This window comes from Phoca vitulina, unplaced genomic scaffold (assembly GCF_004348235.1).
Source record: "Phoca vitulina isolate PV1807 unplaced genomic scaffold, GSC_HSeal_1.0 scaffold103, whole genome shotgun sequence".
Classification (NCBI taxonomy): Eukaryota; Metazoa; Chordata; class Mammalia; order Carnivora; family Phocidae; genus Phoca; species Phoca vitulina.
Genome location: NW_022589806.1, coordinates 519,552 through 538,839, shown reverse-complemented (window position 1 = coordinate 538,839; position 19,288 = coordinate 519,552). Strand labels below are relative to the sequence as shown.

Here is a 19,288-nt window from a genome sequence, read left to right as displayed (position 1 = left end):
TGATTATGTGATTAAGGTTCTGGGGACAGCTGGTTGCAGTGGTTTTCCCCAGCCAGACCATGTTATCATTGAGTGCATATTGTTTATTTAGACAGCAAGTAACCTGTGCAGTAGTGGCTTGGCAAGAAGGAACTTTATCCTTCTTGCACTGGGCAGGGGTTTTTCATTCCATCATTCTGAAGTTCCCGCGATGTTTTCAAAAGTCATAGCAAGTTATTCAGAGTTGATTTTGACAGCAGCCCGAGAACACAGGAGAGACTTAGCCCATAATTACAAAATAGCATGACATCTGGAGGAGAAGCTAGAAATCATCCAGGTGTTGGGTATCCAGGATGTCAAACATCTGGCTGTAATGAAAGACTTTTAGGGGTCAGTGAAAGCACCTGCTTGGAAATTGTTTAGTTGACCTTTTTAGTTTGTGTATGTATGCATATGTATATTATGTGTGTGTGTGTGTGTGTGTGTGTATTTGTACAGGCCACATCTCCCCTAGTAGATGAAATGCTGTTTGAGAACAGAATACATTTGATATCACACTATACCAATTAGAGTGGCATGCACATAGGAAATAATAAATGTAATAAATTCAAGATCGAGTAGTGATATTTAAAACAGACTTTGAAACTATCATTTCTACATTCACTGGATGATATTTATAGTATCTACTGTGTCTTAGAAACACAGCTGGGGATACCAATATAAAATACATAGTCATTTTATAGAAGGATCTCACAGCCTAGTAGAAGACACAGAGAAGTAGGTAAATAGAGTGCATAGTGAGTATTGGTGTGACAGGATGTGCAGAGAGTCCTGAAATATTTCAGAGGAGGGGTAACTGACCCAGATTGGAAGGTTGAACAGGAGTTCAGGCATAGAAGAGATACAGCAGGACTAGTTAGGATGGTATTAGTAGAACATTTGAAATTGGGCTCCAGATTTTCAGAGTAGAGTTCTTTCCTCTAGACACAAGAAATATGTTTTGTAAGGTCATAGAAATCAAAGATCAGGAGTGTTTTGAAGGGAAATGTTGCCAGTAATTAAGTAGGCATTGTTTATTCCTTTATTGACACCAAAGTATCATACTAAATGCTGAGGATGAGGTAGGTAATTAATATGAAATGTTCACAGATCATTCTCTCTGAATGCTTACTGTTTCCTGTATATGGTCTGTTGTTTCCACCAATGTGTTTTTGTCCATCCTGTTCCTTCTATCGGAAAACTTTTTCTCCCATTTCTGCATATTCAAATCCTACTCCACACTTTAAGGCTCCACTCAAAATCTACCTCTTTACCAGGAAATTTCTAATTCCCACTTTATTTTCCCTTAAAAAAAATAAATTCTTGAAGTGACTGCTACTTTATTCAAGATTTCATAGCATTTTATCTGTACTTCTCTCATACTAGAAAGAGAGATTTGGGTATCGTCCATGCAAATAGAATAATTGAAGCCTTAAGGTAATATGAAATTGTCAAGGGTTAAAGCATAGAGAGAAAATAAAAGAATGTTGAGGTCAGATTTTAGGGGAACAAACTTTAGGGGGTCTGAGGGGAAAAAGAGCCAGAAAAGGGGACAGATACAGTAGCAAAGAACTGAGAAAGAACAAGGAGAAAGTTATGCTTAACAGTGTTGAATAAGAAAATCAAGAGAAAGAAATGAACAAACAATGAATATCTGTTGAGTGAATGAAAGGATGGAGAAAGAATAAACAAATGAAAGACTAAAGAACAAATGAAGAGGTCACTAGATTTAACAAGTCTTTTTAAGTGGCGATATGGAGAAATTTTGAGAGAGGAGAAAAAGAATTGAAATCTGACAAATCTGTGGTGGACTCCTGGGTCTTCTAATTTGTAACCTTAAGCAAGTTACTTCTTTTTTTAAAAGATTTATTTATTTATTTATTTTAGAGACAGAAAGAGAGAGAGAGCAGAGAGAGGGGCAGAGGGAGAGAATCCCAAGCAGACTCCCCACTGAGCACAGAGCCTGACATGGGACTCTAGCTCATGACCGTGAGATCATGACCTGAGCTGAAATCAAGAGTTGGCCCCCCACTATATAATACATCATTAGTTTTTGATGTAGTGTTCAACAATTCATTAGTTGCATATAACTGAACATAATAAAAAAAGCCTCTTGCAAAAAAATTGGTTAAAACAATAATTTTGGTTACATATAGATGTATAGGGCTTTTTAATTTTTTGACTTTTTTACTTTTACTATAGTAAAAAATAATAGAAAAAATCTCAAATTTTATATTGTTACATGCTAAAATAATAGTATTTTGAGTATACTCATTAAATAAAATATATTAAGTTCAAAAAAATACATAAAGGAGTCAGACGCCCAATGGACTAAGCCACCCAGGTGCCCCGTTAAGCAAGTTACTTCTATGAAACTCTTTCTCTATCTCTGAATAGGCAATAGGAAAATAAGAAATAAGAAATAGGAAAATAACCATCTCCGTTACTCACATCTCAGGGTTATTGTATGGACTCGGTAATAATGTAAGCAAAAGAGCCCAGCAAAATGTAAAGTGCAACACAAATGTAAGATGGTATAATTAGCGTCATTTTAAAGTACTCTACAAATGAGAAGGCATTCAATCATCAGTCCAGGAAAAAAAAAAATTAGGAGCAATGAGCTTGCAGAGCTCCAATTAATAGTCATCATGACTTTCAGTGCATCTGTTGGAATTCAGCAAGTATTGTATGAATTTAATTTTATATTTTAGCTGTGATTCCATTAGAGAGCTACATGGTATATCTTACTTTAGAAAATCAATTGTGAAATTTATTAAAAGAAGAAAAGAGATTTACTTTCTCTAGGATAGGTGTAGCTCTTCCCAACACTCCTTGAAGAAATTATAGTCAGAGAACCAAAGGTGTTTCAGATCAGTAGTTTTCAATCTCCAGGGTACTACTTACTAGTGACTTATTTCAAGTAGTTGGTTACCAATGAAACTTGTAAATAGATTCAAGTATAGCCTTCTGGTAACATCACTCACTGGCTTACATTTCTATCTTAATTCCTGAGTGAGAGAAAAAGGCTAGTATGCCAGGAATTGTTTATAATCTACAACCTTCCTTACTTAGGCTACAACTCAGACATCTGTACATCTTTCACCATGAGTGCACTGATAGACAAAAAGATTATAATCAGCCACATCTTCAGAGATCATCCAGTCCTATAATCTCATTCATAGGTGAGGAAAGTTAAGGCCTCTGATAAGGGGAGGGACTTAACCCCAAAAATAAGTAGTTAGAAGCAGGAACACAGATTTCCTGATCTTAGTCCAAGATCCTTTTAATTATATCAGCCTTTCTCAAAATGTGTGAATGTGCATGGTGTCACACATACCCACACACCCACATGCACACACATGCACATAAACACACAATCATATACGTGTACATACAAGCATTTGTTGGGAGGGGAGGTTAAGTAAATTTAGAAAGTAATATGCCCTATACCATTTTCTTAATGATTCTATCATGAAGTTTCCCCAGATGGTACCAACACAACTTGTGAATAAAACAAAGTTGGCTTTATTTCTTAGACACATTCACAAAGCTTTGGCTGTGTCTTAGAGTGGGGAAGGTGAGGGAAGAATTTATTAAGAATTAGAAATTTGGTTTATGGTGGGTATTTCAAATGTGGGGGTTTGATTATAATTCACTAAGAATCATGCATGATACAAGAGTACAGAATTGGTGGAAGCAACAAGGTGAGGATTTTGAGGGGAGGATTCAAAGAATCTTAGGACTCAAACTGTTGAATATTTTCCATTGAAGAGTTGGCTGAGTCTTTCAGGTATTTCCTGTAATGAAGAAACTATTTGCTTGGACAGGACGGTCTTGGAAGAGTAAAGAAATGCTAATAAAGGCAGTGAAATAGCAAAGTCATGTTAATATAGACAGTAAGGTATGGTTTTGGTCTCGATGTGTAAACTGAGTGTGAAAGTAGAAAGTTGGTTTTCAATTAACAATGCCTGGGTGGCTCAGTCGGTTAAGCCTCAGTCTCTTGATTTCGCCTCAGGTCATGATCTCAGGGTCCTGAGATACAGCCCCATATCGGGTTCCATGCTGGGTGTGGAGCCTGCTTAAGATTCTCTCCCTCTCTCTGCCCCTCCCCCCACTTGTTCTGGTTCTCTCTCTTAAAAAAACAATGGTTATTAAAACCTTAGAGAAGTCCCTGAATTGATTAAAATTGTTTCACTTTGTTTAAACTGAGATTTTTTCAATATCTATCTTACTACAGAATCCTGGTTTTCACTTTAAACACATTCTAGAAAACTGCGTTCTATTTTGTTCTTTCTAAAATTCATACTTATTTGGAGCCTATTTAGAAGTTGATCAGTTAATAATTGTCTAAAAACATTAAATGGAAATTACCAAGTATACTTACCCAATAGTAGCAGGTTTTTTTTTTTTTTTTTTTTTTTTTTTTTTTTGATGGCTTATCTATCTAACCAGTCTACCTGACTAGGTTCTTCTATTATATGCTATATAATGATTGCTCTCTCTCCCTCTCTGAGAAGAACTGTATGAGTTCTAAAGCTTTTAGTCAAGAACCCTTTAGTGCTACAAGAATTAAATGTCTGGAATGGACCATTCATTTTCCTTTTCATCACTTTGAAGCAGAAAAATATTTCTTTGTACCTATATTTCTTACACCTCATTTATCAATGAGTTGGTGTCATCATTTGCACTTTGAGATGCTCACACTCAGGTGATTTCCAAATATTACTTTTCAGTTATATTTTAATATAGTTTTCAAAATTGTTTTCCAAACTATTTTAATTAGTATTTATTGTAGATTAATCACCTGTCAAATTTGATTTATAAAAATGAGACTATTTTGAGTTTATCAGCTTCATAAGAAAAGTGTCACCAAATTCTTAAATTCTTCTTTATCTAATTCTACTACAGCATAGCCAAGACTGGATTTTGCCTTTTTTAAACTTAAAATTGTGCCATATTATTTTTTCTTCTTGAAGCAACAGTTTATGACCTATTCATTTCCCTAAATTACTCAAACACATTCAGGTATTTAGTTAGAGTCATGCAGAACTTTAAGTGTGAAAAGACTCAGTGAGTTCAAAGGTAATTGTGTGAGCACAAATGAATTGAAGGGAAACTCACAAATGAAGGATGTGGCTATAATGCTGTGCTTGCTAAAACTAACTGCTTAGACTCTGTTAGATTACATTTGATTGTTCTCAAGGTATTAACCAGATAGTTCCTTTATTATAGCTATTTCTGACAGCAAAGGAGCTCAAGTTGGGGCCATGTGGGTTTTGACAGCTGCATTAAATGGGTTAGAGACTCACATGGGGATTTGGAGGACAAGAACAATAAAATGGGACCAGGGAAGAGCAAATAGACTGCAACTTATTCTCTGACTGAAATTATATGACACCAGACATTTAAAGAAAATAAAACAGTCATCTGATGTTTAGATGTACATAGTGAAGCTGCGTGTGTCTTAGTGATGTAAATCATTCTTACCACCAAGTAACATAAGATGTCACTTAGTAGTAGTTGTATAGATAACTACAGCCCACTGGCTCACAGGATGAATAAATGGTTTATGGAAATTTCATTAAATCAATTTTAATTTTTAACATTTTATAGTATTTACTATTGATCAGCACTTTCACATATATTATTTCAGTTAATCCTCTCAGTAACTTTTGACTTGGATATTATCATACAGCCTTAATATCATACATCCCTAAGATGTATTAAATTGAACAATTCAGTACATGGCCATCAATGAATTTTAATTGAATTAAAACCTTGAGTTTCAAGAGTTGGAACTTTCTTCTGTGACGATGACAAACTTGTAGGTAGAGTTATCAAGCTTTTGCTATATGGAATTATTTGATTTGAAAGAAGTGATTTGACACATAGTATATCTGAGTCATAATGATAAATTTCATGTCTATATAAGTTAGTACTTTTGCATATCAACACATTAGGTCAAAAAATAGACTTCATTTAGTCATCAAGATAAATTTTCTACATGATGTCAAGCATCTGGGTATTCAGAACTATACAGCAATCAAATTTGGAGCCATCTGGGCATTTGGCATTATTTAGAAACAAGTAACATGACATACTTGCCGTGTACATTACCCTAACATTTAGTATTGAGATCAGTAATTACATACCTGTTTATTCAATCCCACCCCAGCTTCTGGGATACTTTATGTGTCAACATAGGGAAATATAAAGAATTCTAGTTACTCCATGACTTGGTACTTAGTTCAGTGGTTCTAAAACTTGTCTGATATTATAGTCAATTGGGATCTTTAAAAAGTATTAATGCCTTGATCTCACTCCCAGAGATTATGATTTAGTTGGTCTGGAGTATAGCCTGGACATCAAGATTTTTTTTTAAAACTTCGCTATGTAGTTCTAACGTAAAGACAAAGTTAAAAACCATTGATCTAGTTCATTCACTTCCTGGTCTTGTGCTGTCCTTGGTATCTCAATACTTCCTCAGTAATCAATTTTTTGTTTCGTACAGTAAATCCCTAGTGGTTCTCAATAACTGGATCACTGAAACTTACTTATCTCCTTTCAATCACCTCCCTCCTTGGACTCCTACCAAATTCTTTCCACTTAAAACTCAATCATGTGCTTGATCTGGCCCTGCTTGGCTAGAAAACAGCAGGTCTTAGAATCTGGTTCTTTATTGACCAGTCTCCTATTTTCCAAAATATGGTGCCCTTTTCCCATGTTCTGACCCCTGACCTTTGACCAAATCTAAGAATTTTACTAGATTTTGAGTACTGATTCTGTTCAGTCTGCTATAGCATACCATTAAAAATTTGATTTACGACATGAATATCTAGATGATTATGAAATGTTTTGCCTTGGGGCACCTGGGTGGCTCAGTCAGTTAAGCGTTTGCCTTTGGCTCAGGTCATGATCCCAGGGTCCTGGAATCGAGCCCTGCATCAGGCTCCCTGCTTGGCGGGGAGACTGCTTCTCCCTCTCCCATTACCCCACTTGTGCTCTCTTTCTCTGTCAAATAGACAAATAAAATCTTTAAAATATTTAAAAAAACCCTCAAAAACCGAAATGTTTTGCCTTGATCCTCCAAAGTCTTTGATATTATGCTGCCACAAATAGTATAGCATGGTAGTAAGTTCAGAGTTAGGCTATTTAAAATGTAATCCTGGAATCACACAGCATATAACCTTTCCAGACTGGCTTCTTTCACTTAGTGATACACGATTGTACGCCACTAGTGGGTGATGTTAACCCAGGGGAAATTGTATGTGTGGGGGTGTGGGGGTGTGATATAAGCTGAGAACTACTGCTCAATTTTTCCGTAAACCTAAAAGTGCTTTAAAATATATCTACTAATTTAACAAAAAAAATGTAATCCTGGTTCCACCATTTTCTAGCTGCATGACCTTGAATCACTTAGGTAACCTCTCTTAGTCTCAGTTTTCACATCTATAAAATAGAGATAATGATCACAATTTTTAGGGTTATGAACATTAAGTGAAGTAATGCCCATTGCATTTTTTACACAGAGCCTACATAGTTAAGTGTTCAAATCCATGTTAGCAACTCTGTTTTTAAATAATAAAAATTCAGCAGGTAATTAGAGTTTGTTTAAAATCAACAAAAAATGATTTGGCAATCAAAACAAATTGTCTCATCCATCTTACCATTTATACACTAGGCCTCTCATATTTACAAATCTTTCGGAACAATGAATTTGCCTTGGAAATACTGAATTTCTCAGGGAAGAAGTAGATGAGGATCCATTTTACTTCTAATGTATGGGACATCCATTGCCTTTGATATCACATATAAATGCTAGGATACTTATTTTATAATTATTTTATTACCAGAAGTTTTCAATGAAGCCATAAAAGAAAAAAAATGATCAGCCTAATTGCCTCAAGATAGATATGTAATGCATAAATCTCTTGTTTAATGGGTCTAGTAATAGGCCACTTGTTTCCCCCACCTCCTTCTCAGTTCAGTTATATGAATGACTAGTGCTTTCTGAAGTTAACAAACCCAGACTTTGCAGTGCTGTAATGTTGTAATTTAATGACAGTTCATCTCAATTTTGCATCTTACATAATCAGATAATTATAGATTTTGAGAAAATATCCATGCCCAGCTTATCACTTTTATTGCACAGTCATCATTGAGCTATCCTCTAGATAGAAGCTCTGAGCTTAAAGGCCCTACTTAGAGGATGAATAAGAAATAAGTAGAAGAAAGGAGAGAGAAGTAGGCAGGTGGTGGGGTACTTGGTTGATTTGTTCAAGACCAAATTCACAGCGTTCTAGCATAACTGAATTTAACATTCAGTCAGGCTGCTCAGCAATCATTTCCCATTTGACTTCATTATTTAATCGATCACAATATTCAAAGACTGCCATACATGATCCTATACAGAATACATATAAATTAAGTCTAAATGAGCCTTGCCACTTTTGACATATCAGAGATTTGGGCTCCTGTATTCAGAATTTATGATGAATCAGACTTCTCTGAAAAAAGAGGGTGTAATTATTCTTGGCAGATTAACAATGTTATCTGATGGAAGGAGGGGCATTTAAGCCACTTAAAACACATCGTTTTCAAGCACCTACAAACTCATTTGCTACAAATACTAGATAGGATAATTATAAATCATCATGACAAGCCTGAAGAAACTTGTTATTGTGTTTACAGTAAAGATTTTTTTTTGAGGATGTTATTCATTATTTGCTCTACAAAAACTCATGGAATATACATTTCTCTCTGGTCTTGTTATTAGGAAAAGTTGCACTTACAAGGAAAAGAGTATTAATTAGAGATTAAAATCTGAGCGTTCTAGTCAGATTTAACCCTAGCTAAGTTTAAATCCTGACTCTGTCACTTCCTGGCTGTATGACCTTTGGCAAATCACTTAACCTCTATGACCCTTAGTTTCCTCACTTGTAAAATGAGAATAAAGTAGTCCCTTTGGTGAATTCAGTGAACACGAAAAGTGCTTAGAACTATGCCTGACACACATGGCAAATGCTCAGTAAATATTTGCTGTAATAGTATCATTTTTTATTAGTAACCAGTTTATTTTTTCCATATAAACGTATGAATATTTCACTCCTCATATTGCTGCCAGACAGCTTAAGGTTGACTTTGTGGTCCACCTCACACAAGAGTAGAGACTTCCTATGTTGTGATTCCTCATTACATTTCAACTATTATTTTAAATTTATTTGACTTTGTTAAATTGTTTGAACATCTCTAAAACCTGGAACATATATCAATAAGCCAAACAATCAATAAAATATATGGCAAATCTAGTTTACCTTCAACTACTATGAACAATCAAAGCCCTACAAAAAGTCTCTTTCAAAAATTGCTGTCATTTAGACCATTTTATGATTTTTTTTAATTTTTTAAGAAGATTTTATTTTTTTATTTGAGAGAGAGAGAGCACTATTAGGCAGAGTGGGAGGCAGAGGGAGAAGGAGAAGCAGGCTCCCTGCTGAGCAGAGAGCCTGATGCAGGGCTCAATCCCAGGACCCTGGGATCATGACCTGAGCCAAAGGCAGTCACTTATCCATCTGAGCCACCCAGGCACCCCCCTTTTTATGATTTAAATTGACTTTTTCACATTAATCTGAATTGGTGAAAGTAATTAATGTTTTATTATAAAAGTTTGAAGACATACAGAAAAGCAGAAAGAACAGTATAAGGAACACCAATATATCAAATACCTAGATTTTACAATTGTTAAAAATCTATGACATTTGCTACCTCTTCATTTTTCCAAATTTATTTTAAAGTAATTATAAATACATGATATTTCACCCCTAAATACTTCATCATGCATGTCTAAAAAAAATAAGGACATTTTCTTTTGTAACCACTGTATGACAAAATTAACAGTATGAATTAGTGTATTTTAAAAGACTATAGACTCCTTGAAAGGCAGAGATAGTGGCTTCTACTACTGTTCATATCAGTGATTGACATAGATATGGATATGTGTTCTCAGTGCATCCTTGTGAATTGCCTAGTCATTTAATTGCTTCAAGCAGTTTTATTGTATTTGCTCAGTTCTTCCCTCTGGAACGCGGAGGTAGAAAACTCTTCTTTGCTGTTCTTGTTCCCTCCTTCCTGCCCCTTCCCAAGCCATCAAGAGAGAAAAGAATGGAGGGAAATTAAATTCCTCTTTCTTTGTAAATTCATACAGGTTGCCCATCCCATGGCATCACGAATCTGTAGGCAAGTTAATAACTCTTTCCCCATTGGCAAAAATCACTGACTTCTCACGAACTGTGATAAATATTTGTTAGATACTTTGAGATTCATAGATGGAAGTTGCAGTATATACCTGGAGCTATCTTAATCCCACAGTTAAAATGAATTATGTCAGTAAGTAATAAAATAGTTACTATATCAACTCTAGCAGCAGGAGTTCTAAAACAAGCCATATTAACTAGCCTCAATCTTTTCCCACCTTTTCCCATATATAATATCTTTACTTCTTTCCTTTCTAGCTTTTAAAAATTCTTTCATTGGGGCACCTGGGTGGTTCAGTTGGTTAAGTGGCTGCTTTCGGCTCAGGTCATGATCTCAGCATCCTGGGATCGAGCCTGGCATCCGGGCTCCCTGCTCAGCAGGGAATCTGCTTCTCCCTCTCCCTCTGCCACTCCCAAGTCATGCTCTCTCTCTCTCTCTCAAATAACTAAAATAAAATATTTTTTAAAAATAAAAATTCATCATTTTGTAAAATATTTAATAATTTTCTGCATGCTAGAGATATGAAATTTTCTTGAATTTGATCATATGTGATCAGTGTGTTGTCCATTTGAGGCTTTGCCTGTTGTTTTCAAGAAATATATTATTTAATCCCATCATTCTCCTCTGGGGGAACTCAGGCCAAAATAATGCTGTTGGAAAGATCAAACCCCTCAAAATTCTTCATCACATGGAAAATGAATGTAATTATTTAATAACATCTTTCATCAGCATTTCCCTCAATTCATTCTTCCTTGATTGTGTTCTCTCAAATATTAGAGATTAACTCTTGAGTCAAATATTTAATCTTGGACAAAGCATCACATTTAGAAATAGCCTGGGTTCCATCGTGCCTAGACAAGCACTGTGCAGCTCTCATTCCCATGATGGTGGTTATTGACAGGAATGCTGTCATTCTTTACTATTATGGGCTCCATTAATGCTGCCAGGAAAAAGGGACTCTGGCATTTTGGCAGATGCTCTTTGCCGGGCTCTAAACTTTTTTCTAATCTTTACAACTTGGCTGCACAGAGATTTTAAGAGTGCTATTTGACATCCTGGCTGTTGACTTAGTCATAAGTGAAAAATACACTAAATTGTCTTTGTGTTGTCTGGTTCTTTTTCTGGTTTTGTGCTTTCTGGGCAGGGGACATATATTTTGCAGATGTCAAAGTTTAATGCGAAGTAATAATGTTCACATTTGATAATATGGATCACCTTAAATGCATTTCTGGATTTGATCATCATCATAACACTAAGATTAAGCTAGAACTAATTGGTCCATTTTATAGATGAGCAAGCTAAGAACATTTTCATTTAAATTTCCTAAGATTACAAAGGCCAGGAAGAGAGCCTGGCTTGGCTAAAATCTAATGTGCCGCTTCCTGATCTAACTTGGTTACCTCATTAATGAGAATTTGACAAAAAGCCGCTAACCACAAGCCAAGAGACTAGGTTTTACAGTCAGTTGTAAGAATTGAATGAATGAATGGCAGCATATATAATTTAAAGAAGATTGATCAGTAGTCTTTATTCATAAGATGTTACAGTTGAATGGACCTGTATTTCCAGATGTCTACTATTTATGTTCCCATGTTGATCAAGGTCTCCACCAAGTAAATAATGGCCAGTTGTGGATAATAAGTCACAAATATGGCTTTGTTTCCAAAGTCTACAAGCGACAGAGGACATACAGTGAATATGAGTGTGTGTGTGTGTCCTCTCTGAAATAGTTCAAGGAATCTTACTATTTTTTGACCAAGAGTTACCCTCAGATTACTGTGGCACAATTTATATGCTAAGGATATTGAATCAATAATTAAGTAAAAAAAAATGAGTCCTGCCCCATGTAATGATTATTATGTTTTTAAAGATTTTATTTATTTGACAGAGAGAGACACAGTGAGAGAGGGATCACAAGCAGGGGGAATGGGAGAGGGAAAAGCAGGCTCCTGGCTGAGCAGGGAGCCCTATGCGGGACTCGATCCCAGGACCCTGGGATCATGACCTGAGCCGAAGGCAGATGCTTAACGACTGAGCCACCCAGGCGCCCCCCCCCCCCGTAATGATTATTGATAAAGAACAAACTTGGGTATTTCCAAGTAGTGTGAATGAGACATTGGCTTTTGGAGAGTCTTTTCACCACTAACCACATGGCAAATTGGTGAGCAGTGGTAAGTGGTTGTTCTAGTGAAAAATCAGAACACCCCAAGGAGGGAGATATCTGAATATAAGAGTCAGGACTTTCTGGTCCTCTCCCTTGAAATGTATCAAGTAGTGTCTTTATGACCCTGCCACCTTTCCTTCCCCTTATCCTTCCACCAGCCTCCCTTCTGCCCACCATCTTCTCTGGTTACACTTGATTTAACCAGAACTCCTACCACTGACTCAAATGGAAAATATGCGGAACTGCTGCCCAGAAAGTAGGCATGTGGCAGAATCCTCTTGGACGCCAGTGGTCTCATTGAGTGCTAATGATAGCCTGCAAGGACTATCAATCATTTCAGGGAATACCCATGTCATAGGATACAAGGATTTCAAAAGCAAAGGAGTAAATGCACACCATTGGAAATGTGCAAAACAATAGTTGTTAGTTTCCAGGCATGAATTTGGTAGTGGACAATGTAAGATGGCAATAACAGTAAGAGTGTTCTGAATTTGAACAGAACTTTTCCCTTTGCCAGTGTACTTTCCCATCTGTTATCTCATTTAATCCTTACAACAGCCCTATAAAGTAGGCATGGCAAGGAGGTATTATCACCCCCTATTTGACCCATGAGAAAACCCAAGTGAAATGACGAGTTAATGACAGAACCTGGACTAGAATTTAGGGCATCTGACTCTATTTATTCAGCCATCCAGTTATTCCTTTCTTTCTTCAAATATAGCAGCTTCAGCCCTAGTATTTCAAATGCATTTAAGGAGAGAAAGTGAATATCTTTTTTTAGATATTTATTTTATTTTTCATGAATTTATTTACTTGGAAAAATTTCAAACCCACAGAAATATTGCATTAAAATTACAATGAATATCCATATACCTTTTATCTAGATTCACCAAATTGTTAACATTGTGACATATTTATTTTATTTCTATGTATGCACATATACCTAAGTATATCTGTATGTATATTTTCTGAACCATTTGGAAGTAAGCTGCAGATATGATACTTCACCTGTAAATAATTTAGCATGTGTCTTGTAAAAATAAGGACCTTCTTCTACATAACTAGAATACAATTATCATAATCAGGAAATTTAACATTGATATAATTCTATATCTAATACATATTCTACATTCAAATTTCTCCAATTGTTCCAATAATGTTCTTTATAGTATTTTCCTGATCCAAAATCCAATAAAAGATTATGCATTGCATTTATTTATCATGTCCTTCTCCTTTAATCTAGAACAGTTCTCTAACCTTTTTAAAATTTAAATTTATTTCTAATTGAGTTCGTGACATTGGCATTTTCGAAGCAACTAGGCCAATCATTGTGTAGAATTACCTTCCATTTGAATTTGTCTGGTTGCTTCCTCATGATTAGGTTCATATTATACATTTTTGACCAAAATACTACTGGGGTGATCCTTGTCTCCTTCTCTGTGCCTAACTTATAGAGGCACATGATTTATCTTTGTCCCATTGTTGGTTATTCTATGTTTGATCATTTGCCTGAGGAATTATCTGACAGAATAATCCACTGTAAACACATCTTCTATCCATTAAAATTAATGAATAATCTGTTGGGTGATACCTTGAGACAATTTGAATACTCTGTTCCATAAAACCTTTTGTTGATCATTGTTTCCTGGATCAGTGATGGCAATGACGGTTGACAACTGGTAATTTCTAACTTCTGTCATGTATTAATTGATATTCCAACATAAAAAAAAAGAGCTCCCCCCTCTTTCATTACTATTAGCATGGACTCATAGACTCTTTTTCATCCAATGCTGTCCATTTTGACATGCACAGATCTTAATGTACAGCTTAGTAAATTATTTTTATTATAATATAACCATGTTTAAGTGTCCAGTTCCGGGCATTTAGAATATTCACATTTTTGTTCAACCATCACCACCATCCGTGTCCAGAACTTTTTCATCTTCTCAAACTGAAACTGCACATGTATCAAACAATAGCTCCCCATTCCCACCTACTCCAAGCCCCTGACAGCCACCATTCTACTTCTGTCTCTACAAATTTGACTATTTTAGGTACCTTGTATAAGCAGAATCATAAAATATACTTTTGTGCCTGGCTTATTTCACTTAGCATAGTGTCTTCAAAATTCATCCATGTTGCAGCATGTGTCAGAATTTCCTTTCTTTTCAAGGCTGAATAATAGTTCATTGTGTGGATATACTTCATTTTGTTTATCTACTCACCTTTAGATGGACACCTGGGTTGCTTCTGCTTTTTGGCTATTATAAACAATGCTTTAATGAATATTGATGTGCAAATATCTGTTCTAGTCTCTGTTTTCAATTCTTTTGGGGATATACCCAAAGTTAGAATTGTGAATCACATGGTACTTATATATTTAATTTTTTTGAGGAACTGCTATATCATTTTCCATAGCAGCTGCATCATTTTACATTTTCACCAGCAATGGAAAGGTTCCAATTACTCCACTTCCTTACCAACACATTTTTTTTTTTTAAATAATAGTAATCCTAAGGGTATAAAATGGTATCTCATTATAGTTTTGATTTATGTTTCTCTAATGATTAGTGATATTGAGCATCTTTTCATGTGTTTATTGGCCATTTGTATATCTTCTTTGGAGAAATTTCTACTCAAATTCTTTGCCCATTTTTAAATAAAGTTTTTTATTTAAGTTTTTATTTAAATTCCAGTTCATTAACATACAGTGTAATATTAGTGTCAGGTGTACAATATAGTGATTCAACACTTCTATACATCACCCTGTGCTCATCACAACAAATGTGATCCTTAATCCCCAACATCTATTTCATCCATCCCCACCCACCTCCCCTCTGGTATCCATCAGGTCATTCTCTATAGTTAAGTCTGTTTCTTGGTTTGCCTCTCTTTCTCTCTCTTTTTGTCCCTATGATCGTTTCTTTTGTTTCTTAATTCCACATATGAGTGAAATCATATGGTATTTGTCTTTCACTGACTGGCTTATTTCGCTTAGCTTAATACTCTCTAGCTCCATTCACATCACTGCAAATGGCAAGATTTCATTCTTTTTTTTTGGCTGAATAATATTCCTGTATCTTCTGTACCCATTCATCAATCAACATTTGGGCTGTTTCCATAATTTGGCTATTATAGATAATGCTACTATAAACATCGGGTTGCATGTATCCCTTTGAATTAGTATTTTTGTATTCTTTGGGTAAATACATAGTAGTGCAATTGCTGGATCATAGGGTAGTTCTATTTTTAACTTTTTGAGGAACCTCCATACTATTTTCCAGAGTGGCTGCACTAGCTTGCATTCCCACCAGGAGTGCAAGAGGGTTCCCCTTTCTCCACATCCTCACCAGCACCTGTTGTTTCTTGTGTTGTTGATTTTAGCCATTCTGGCAGGTGTGAGGTGATATCACATTGTAGTTTTGATTTGTATTTCCCTGATGATGAGTGATGTTGAGCATCTTTTCATGTGTCTGTTGGCCATCTATATGTACAAGTTGTTTATTTATTTATTTATTTATTTATTACTTTTATTTTATTATGTTATGTTAATTACCATACATTACATCATTAATTTTTGATGTAGTGTTCCATGATTCATTGTTTGCGTATAACACCCAGTGCTCCATTCAATATGTACCCTCTTTAATACCCATCACCAGGCTAACCCATCCCCCCACCCCCCTCCCCTCTAGAACCCTCAGTTTGTTTCTCAGAGTCCATAATCTCTCGTGGTTCATCTCCCCCTCCAATTTCCCCCTCTTCATCTTTCCCTTCCTACTATCTTTTTTTTTTTTTAACATATAATGTATTACTTGTTTCAGAGGTACAGGTCTGTGATTCATCAGTCTTACACAATTCACAGCGCTCACCGTAGCACATACTCTCCCCAATGTCCATCACCCAGCTACCCCATCCCTCCCACCCCCCACCACTCCAGCAACCTTCAGTTTGTTTCCTGAGATTAACAATTCCTCATATTTTTTATTTGTTGTTGAGTTGTTGGCATTCTTTATATATTCTGGACACTGATACCTTATCAGATATATGGTTTGTAAATATTTTCTCTCATTCTGTGGGTTGCCTTTTCACTCTGTTGATGGTGTCCTTTGATGCACAAAAGTTCTTAATTTTGATGGAGTCCATTTTATTTATTTTTTCTTCTGTTGCCTGTGCTTTTGGTGTTATACCCAGGAAATCATGACCAAATTCAATGTCATGAAACTTCCCCTACCTTTTCTTCTAAGCATTTTATAGTTTTTCTTTTATGTTTAGATTTTTTAATCTATTTTGAGTTAGTTTTTGTATATGGTGTAAGGTATGGGTCCAATGTCATTCTTTTGCATGTGTATATCCAATTTTCCCAATACCATTTGTTCAGAAGACTATCTTTTCTTCCATTTGAATTGCCTTGGCCTTTTTATCAAGTATTATTTGACTCTATATGCAAAGATTTATTTCTGGACTCTTTCTTCTATTCCACTGGTTTAAATATCTCTCTTTATACTAGAACAACACTGTTTTGATTGCTGAAGCTTTGTAGTAACTTTTAAAATCAGGGAATGTAAGGCCTCCAACTTTATTCTTTTTCAAGATTGTTTTGGCTATCCAGAATCTTTTGAGATTCATGTAGATTTTAGGATGGGTTTTCCTATTTATGCAAAAAAAATCATTGTCATTGTCATTTTTGATAGGGATTTCATTGAAACCATAGATGGCTTTGAGTACTACTGCTGTATTAACAATATTAAGTCTTCTAATCAATGAATGCAGGTTGCCTTTCTATTCATTTGTGTCTTTAATTTCTTTCAGCAACATTTGTACTTTCCAGCATACAAGTCTTTCACCTCCTTGGTTAAATTTATTCCTAAGTATTTTATTATTTTTGATGTTATTGTAAGTGAAATTGTTTTCTCTATTTCCTTTTTGGGTTATTTGTTGTTTAGTGTATAGAATCACAACTGATTTTCTGTATTGATTTTTATCCAGCTTAGTAAAGTTTTACATATAAATGTACCTACATAATTAGCACATCAAGGTATAAAACTTGTCCATCACCCCAGAAAATTCTTTCATTCCTGTTTCCAGTCTATACTCCCCAACACTAGTATGGAGTCTATTAGCATACATTTGATTGGCAAGTTTGTGAACTTCATGTAATTGATTCCAACAATATGCACCCTATTGCTCAATTTTTTAATGAACCAAAGTTTATTAAATGCCTACATTTTGTTTATATGCCAAGTATTTGGTACCTACACAGAGCCCCTGCCTTCAAGGAACTAAAGATTTAGTAAGAGAAAGAAATTACCACCACTTGAAATAGTGGCAGTGTAGGTTAGATGCAGACTGACCTGAATGGACATACCTTGGGTCAATGACATGGCTACTATGGTTCTGGTACCCACTGGAGATGAGATGAGAAGGATGAAAGGGTTTGCTGGGTAAAGGGAAGAAAGTGTGCAAACACATGGACAATTCTGGGCTTGTCTGGGGAACTGGGGTGTCAGTTTTACTGGAGTGTAGTTGGATGACTTTCAGTCCAGAGGTGGACAAGCAGGGGTATGTTGTGTTCAGTATGTTTATGAGATGAATTTATAGTATCCTTGGATCAGCAATTTATTCTTCTTATTGCTTAAGAGATTTCATTGCATGAATATACCAAAATGTGTTTATCCATTCTCTTGTTAATGGACATTTGGGTTATTTCCATGTTTTGGCTTCTGTAAATAAAGCTAATATCAACATTCTTGTTAAAATCTTTGGTAAACATATGGACTCATTTCTCTTGGATATATACCTAAGAGTGGAATAACTAGGTCACATGGTAAGTGTATGTTCAACTTTGAAAGGAACTACCATTTTTTTTCAAAGTGGTTGTGTGATTTTGGCATTGTAATTCTTTGTCATTTTTTACTTTCTGGTGTGTGTGGTGGTATCTCATGGTAGTTTTATTTTGTATGTTCCTGATTACAAATACCTTTACATATTCTTTTTTTTTTTTTTTTTTAAGATTTTATTTATTTATTTGACAGAGAGAGACACAGCGAGAGCAGGAACACAAGCAGGGGGAGTGGGAGAGGGAGAAGCAGACCTCCCGCCGAGCAGGGAGCCCGATGTGGGACTCGATCCCAGGACCCTGGGATCATGACCTGAGCCGAAGGCAGACGCTTAACGACTGAGCCACCCAGGCGCCCTACCTTTACATATTCTTATTGGCCAGTCAGATATCTTCTTTGGGGGATGCCTCTTCAGGACCTCTGACTATTTTTTAAAATATTGTTTATGTTTTCTTCATTGGTTTTAGGAGTTCTTAATATTTTTCAGGATGAGAAAGAATTCTTTATATTTTCTGGCACAGTGTTCCAGACTTATTGTGTGCATTTCCTTTTCCACCTCTGGAAGGAGTGATGTTCATTTTAGGGGGATGGCTTTTTGAAACCAAAGTGTCTAGGCATTAGTTGTGCGCATTGCTATTGGGGTGTCATTGATTCCAGACTTTTTCAGAGTAAATGAGTTCATACCAATACCTCTAATTCCAATCAAAACCGTAGGTTTCATTCTTTCTTTCCTCCATTTCATCTTTTTACCCTCCACTCTAATTATGAACCCTGATTCCCTAAAGTATTAATATATTTTAATATATTTATTTATTGGTTCACTCCTACAATAAATCAGACCAGTTTTGGAATTTTCACACCCATAATAATATCAACAATAAATCTTTTAATTAAAGTTCAAAATTTCTATGCAGTTATTTTTGCCCTTACAGTATATCCACCAATTGTGTATAGTCAGAACACTTTGTACAAAATTTACTTTATTTATCATCCATAGGGTTATCTATTTGAT

The 19,288-nt window shown here is 35.5% G+C and overlaps 1 protein-coding gene across 3 annotated transcripts in view; it reads left to right on the top strand.

Annotated features, from left to right (window-relative positions):
* IL1RAPL2 (interleukin 1 receptor accessory protein like 2) overlaps window positions 1-19,288 on the top strand; it is a 1,179,835-nt gene that overhangs the window by 903,287 nt on the left and 257,260 nt on the right. The window lies entirely within an intron of this gene.